This window comes from Pipistrellus kuhlii, unplaced genomic scaffold, assembly GCF_014108245.1.
Source record: "Pipistrellus kuhlii isolate mPipKuh1 unplaced genomic scaffold, mPipKuh1.p scaffold_m20_p_33, whole genome shotgun sequence".
In the NCBI taxonomy this organism is placed as follows: Eukaryota; Metazoa; Chordata; class Mammalia; order Chiroptera; family Vespertilionidae; genus Pipistrellus; species Pipistrellus kuhlii.
Genome location: NW_023425533.1, coordinates 4,095,448 through 4,102,257, shown reverse-complemented (window position 1 = coordinate 4,102,257; position 6,810 = coordinate 4,095,448).

Below are 6,810 nucleotides of genomic sequence, written 5' to 3'. Positions count from 1 at the left end.
TCCAGCAGTTTTTTAATGTATTTGGTTGCTCCTGTGTTGGGTGCATATATATTTACCAGGGTTATTTCTTCTTGTTGGATTGTTCCCTTTAGTATTATGAAGTGGCCTTCATTATCTCTTATTATGTCCTTCATTCTGAGATCTAATTTCTCAGATATAAGTATTGCTATCCCAGCTTTTTTTTCATTTCCATTTGCCTGGAAAACCTTTTTCCATCCCTTCACCCTCAGTCTGTGTGCATCTCTTTTTCTGAGGTGGGTTTCTTGTAGATAACAGATGTATGGGTCTTGTTTTCTTATCCAATCTGTTACCCTATGTCTTTTGGTTGGAGCATTTAATCCATTTACATTTAAGGTTATTATTGATAGGTACTCATTTGACGCCATTTTTATTCTATACCCGTGTTCCTTCTTCACTTCTTATTTCTTTATTTTTACAGTAGACCCTTTAGCATTTCTTGCATTGCTGGTTTGGTGGAGATAAATTCCTTCAGTCTTTTTTTGTCTGTGAAGCTCCTGATTTCCCCTTTAATTTTGATTGATAGCCTTGCTGGGTACAGTATTCTTGGATTCAGACCCTTCCTTTGCATGACTTTGTATATTTCATCCCATTCTCTTCTGGCCTGATAAGTTTCTGTTGAGAAATCAGTTGCTAGTCTGATGGGGGTTCCTTTGTATGTAACTTTTTGTCTCTCTCTGGCTGCTTTTAAGATTCTTACTTTTTCGATGTTGTTTTCCAATTTAATTATAATGTGCTTTGGAGTCTGTCTTCTGGGATTCATTTTGCTTGGGACTCTGTAAGCATCTTGGATTTGTGTGGTTTTTTTCTTCTCTATTTCAGGAAAGTTTTCTGTCATTATTTCTTGAAATACTTTTTCCATGTCTACCTCAGTTTCCTTTCCTTCTGGAAACCCTATTATTCGAATATTATTTTGTTTTGTATTGTCCCAAAGCTCCCGTAGGCTCTCCTCCTGCTTTTTAATCTTTTTTTCTAGAAGTTGCTCTACTTGGATATTTTTTTCCATCTTATCTTCTAGCTCACTGATGCGGTCCTCTGCTTCATCTAGTCTACTCTTGATGCTTTCTATTGAGTTCTTCATGGTAGCGATGTCATTTTTCATTTCTTCTTGGTTCTTCTTCAGTTCCTCATGGCTTTTCTTCAGTTCCTCATGGTTCTTCCTCATTTCTTCTTGGCTATTGTCAAATTTCTCTTCCATTCTTTTTAGCCATCCTATGATCATTACTCTGAATTCTTGCTCTGGTAGGCTGCTTGCCTCTGACTCGTTTACTTCCTTTTCTGGTGATGCCTGCTTTTCTTTCACGTGCGGACTATGTTTTTGTCTCCCCATGGCCTCTCTTTTCAGGATGTCTGGTTATGTGGTGTTCCTTCTCCTGCAGATCTTGAGGGGTTAATCTAGGACTTCCACTCCAAAAACTTTCACTCTGGCAGGCTGCGGGCGCTGGGCTCCTGCTCTGGAGGTGGCGGCTGTGAGTCGGTGTGGCCTCCTGGCTCCGCAGCCTCAGGTAACACGCTGCAGGCTTCACCTGGGCATTTCTGTTTCGAAGACCTGGAACTTTCTGAGGAAAATATTGGCTTGAAAGTCATGACACCAGCTCCTCCCAGTTCGGTGTTCTGAGGGGCAGCTCTGACATTTCTAATTCTTTGAGGTAATTTCATACTGGTTTCCACAATGGTCGGACCAGTCTATATGCCCATCAACAGTGCAAGAGGGTTCTCTTTTCCCACATCTTTGCCAACACTTACTGTTTTTTGATTTATTGATGTAGCCATACTGACATTGAGGTAGCATCTCATTGTGGTTTTAATTTACATTTCCCTAATGATTAGTTGAGCATCTTTTCATATGTCTATTGGCCATTTGTTTGTCCTCTTTGAGAGAAGTGTCCATTGAGGTTCTTTATCCACTTTCAATCAGATTGCTTTTTTGGTGTTGAGTTTTATAAGTTCTTTATACATTTTGGATATTAACCTTTTATCAGATGTATCATTGGTGAATATGTTTCACCAAGCAGTAGGTTGTCTTTTCATTTTGTTGATGATTTTTTTTGCAGTGCAAAACTTTTTAGTTTGATATAGTCCCATTTATTTTCTTTTGTTTCCATTACCCAAGGGATATATCAGAAAAAATACTGTTATGAGAAATATCTGAGATTTTACTGCCCATGATTTCTTCTAGTATTTTTATGGTTTTGAATATAACGTTTAAGTGTTTAATTTAATTCATTTTGAGTTTATTCTTGAATATGGTGTAAAAAGGTGGTCTAGATTTTTTTTTGCACCTATCTGTCCAATTTTCCTAAAACTCTTTCTTTCTTTCTTTCTTTCTTTCTTTCTTTCTTTCTTTCTTTCTTTCTTTCTTTCTTTCAATGCTTTGACTTTATATATTAAATTCTACTTTAGTACAAAATTAAAAATTGTCAGTGAATGGGAATATCTATCTTGCTTTTTTTAAAGCAAATTTTTTTATCGTTGATAGTATTTCCCATCTCCCCCTTTTACTCCCATCCTCTTCTCTCTTTCCATGTCTTCATTATTCTATTGCCTGTGTCAATGGGCTATGCCTGTAAGTATGTAAGTTATTTGGTTTATCTCTTCTTGTCCCTTCAACTCCACATCGAAGGACGTCAATCTGTTCCATGCCTCCCTGCTTTGGGTCTCATTTTGTTGGCCAATTCATTCTGTTCATTAGATTCCACAAATAAGTAATATCATGTTATATTTGTCTTTCTCAGATTAGCTTATTTCACTTAGCATAATATTTTCCAGGTTCATCCATGCTGTCCCAAAGGGTAAGAGATCACCCTTTTTTACAGCTGTATAGTATTCCATCATGTAACTGTCCCAGAGATTTTTTTTTAATTTTTATTTTTTATATTAATTGACCATAGAGGTGTGGGTTCATTTCTGGGTTCTCTATTCTGTTCATTGATTATATGTTGGTTTTTATGCCAGTACTAATGCTGTTTTTATTATAATGGTCTTGTGGTATATTTTTATATCAGGTAGTATGATTTGTTTAACTTTGCTCTTCTTTCTCAAGATTGCTATTGTTATTCAGAGTCTTTTATGGTTTCTTATAAATTTTTAAAATATTTTTTCTAGTTCTGTGAAATACACCATTGCCATCTTGATAGGAATTGTGTTGGATCTATAAATTGCTTTGGGTTAGTATGGACCTTTTAAATGTATTTTATTGATTTTTCACAGAGAGGAAGAGAGAGGGATAGAGAGTTAGAAACATTGATGAGAGAGAACCATCGATCAGCTGCCTCTTGCACACCCCCTACTGGGGATGCACCTGCAGCCAAGGTACATGCCCTTGACCAGAATCGAACCTGGGACCTTTCAGTCCGCAGACCAATGCTCTACCACTGAGCCAAACTGGTCCCGGCAGTATGGACCTTTTAATGCTGTGATTCTCCTTATCTATGAACATGGTATATACTTCCACCTATTTGTATTCTTTTTAATTTTTTTCTTCAGTCTCATAATTTTCAAGCACAGGTCTTTTACCTCCTTGGTTAAATTTTTCCTAGGTACCTTATTTTTTGTTGCAATAGTAAATGGATTATTATATTAGTTTCCCTTTTTGATAGTTCATTATTGATATATAAAAATGCAATTGGTTTCTGGATATTTATTTTTATACTATTACTTTACTGAATTTATTTATTGGTTCCAATAGGTTTTTAGTGGAATATTAAGGGTTCTCTATATATTGAATCATGTCATCTACAAATAATGACAGTTTTACTTCTTCTTTTCCAATTATAATGACTTCTATTTCTTCTTATTGTCTGTATACTATGGCTAGGACTTCCAGTACTCTGTTGATAAAAATACTTTGAAACTAAAGAATGCAGAATCCCTTCTAGCTGGATACTTAATCAACAAAATAGGGCAGAATAGGCTGGAGAGAAGATTCTTTGGTCCACTGGCCTAATTCATCATTACGGTATAAATAGCTTTCACCCACTTCTAGTGGTTAATAACCTATGCTGAAAACCTCAACTCAACTCCCTAACTAAAGTTTAGGTATTAGAAGAGAAAAGGCCTAAGCCGGAAGTAACAGAACAGCTACTTTCCCTTCTTGATAAATCACTGTAGAGAAACCACAAAGCAGCTTGGTCCTATTTTCAACTTCTTTCTTCAGATGGATGCTGAAAATTGGCAAGAATTTAAGGCAATGTATAGCCAGATGTACTAGTGATGCTGATAAGACAAGGTCTTTGCATGAGAAAGAAGAAAACAAAAAGTCCAAGGCATTAGGACTTCCCAGGTAGAAGAATGAGGCTACTGATATTTTTGGTCTCTAAAGGATATTTATATCCAGGGTGTTATAGGCAATGGGATCTGTTACCTGCAGTGAAAGTGAGGAAAGTGTTTAAAATGGTTTCCCCTAATGGGTATACAAAAATTAAGGTAGCATCCAGGCCATGGATGCAATGACAGAATTGAAATTGCTTCTAAAACATCAGGGGAGTTTGACTATATAGATTAAGTTCAAAACACAAAAACCTTAACCAGAAATCTAACATCTATCTAGGGGTACCAAAGAAGGGAAGGACCTAAAATTTTTAAAATTAGTACCTGGTGAGAGGCTATGCTGGTATCTCTATGCAAAAGAGTCCCAACAAGAGGGCAGAAAGAGAATTGTATAAAGGAGCTACATGCTGTGAGTAAAATGGCCTACCTACTGAGAGGAACCTAATGGAAGTGTGTGGGAAGGGCTGATTAATTAACTGACTTGTATGGAGTCATATAATTATAAACCCCCCACAATTCTATTACAGTGATTCCAGTAGGGGCAGCCATTTACTTCATAACCCTTGAGCACCTGAATCAACAGTGCATGCAGTGCTCCTTCCTGTTCCATATGAGACTATCATCCAAAATTGACTGGAGACTACAGATCATACATTAGAAGTGCATGAAATTGTACTAAGCCAGAAATGTATGAGATGAAAGTTAAAGGGAGAAAACAGTGACCTCAAGGTGGGGAACCCATCTTTGAAACCGCTTATTGGCCACTCATGTGCCAAGGGCCTGTTAAGATGTATTTATATTAATTGCAGCCTGCCCCTTCTTCCCAAGATATTGCAGAGCTCCTTTAGACTATGAAATATGACATCTGATGTTTGTGGAAATAGAGAATGGGAACTGAATGATTTGTGGTCCAGTAGACAGCTGAAGCTGCAAGTTGGATGTAGAACATAAGGGAAAGGACTGAATGTCACAGCTCCTATTAAAGGACATATCACAAAGGAGTCAATTTTTATTATATTGTTTGACCTAATGTGCTTGAAATATGGCAAACTGTCCAACACTATGACACTTAAAAGATTTTGGCCTGACAGTTCCTGATCCCTTTAATATGGGTGGCATTTCATTTAGAAAAATATATGACCCTTGCCAGAAGAGTGATAAAGCTGAGAGAGAAAGAGAGCTTACAAACAGAGCTCTGTTGGCCTTTTTCTCAACCTTGGGTTGATCTGTCAAGTCTGAATTGATTGTATTTTCACAAAGCCTTTAGTTATTCTTCAAATGTGTTCAGAGAGACAGTGGGTTATAGGGATAGAACCCTGAATTATATTCCGACCACCTGAGTTCTATCAAGAGAGAGCAAGGAAATGGGTAGCTTAACCTCTCCAAATCTCAGTTTCACCACTCTATCAAAAGGAGTAAACACCTCATCTACCTCACAAAGTTGTTTTGAAACTCTGCTGAGAGAAAATGGATGTGCCTTGTAAACTGAAATGCACTTTATAAATATAAGAAATTTTCATTTATCATCACCATAGATCAGGGTCAATAATTTTTTAAAATAAAGAAGCAGGTAGTTAATATTTTAGGTTTTGTGCCCACAAAAGGCTGTTGCATATTGTTATTGTTGCTTTTAATCACCCTTAAAAAATTCTGAGTTCACAGGCCTTACAAAATAGGCTACTGCCCAGATTTGACCTGTGTATTATAGATTGCCAACTTCAGTCCCAGATTATCAACATACCATTGGGCTGATGATCCACCTTTTCTGTATTTTGTAAGGTTTCCCAGAAGTCTAATATCTTTTTAAAATATTTTTTGTTATCCTTGCCCGAAGACATTTACTGATTTTTAGAGAGAGAGAAAGAGAAACATTGATGTGAGAAAGAAATATCTATTGATAGCTTCCCATGTGTGCCTTAACCAGGGATCAAACCCACAACCGAAGGTTTGCCCTGACTGAGAATTGACCCACAGTCTTTTGGTGTATGGAAAGATGCTCCAACCAACTGAACCATCTGGCCAGGGCAATAAATCTACTATCATGACTGTAAGACAATAAGTATTATCTGAACCTTTCCATTTTTATTGAGGTAAAATTCACATAACATAAAATTCTCCATTTTAACCATACTAAAGTGTACATTTCAGTGGCTTTTAATACATTTACAATGTTGTGTGACCATCACCACTATATAATTACAGAACATTCTGAGCACCTTGTAAAGAATCCCTTACCATAAAGCAGTCGCTTTTTTCCCCTCCCCCCAGCCCCTGGCACCCAACAATCTGCTTTCAGTCTCTATGAATTTGCCCATCTTAGAAATTGCATATAAATAAAATCATACATGATTTTTTTGTGTCTGGTTTCTTTCATTTAGCATAATGGTTTTGAGGTTCATCAATATTGTAGCATGTAACAGTATTTCATTTCTTTACATGTCTAAGTAATATTCCACTGTATGAACATTTTTAGCTATAATTGATGGATATTTGAGTGTTTACACTTTTGGATATTAAAATCAT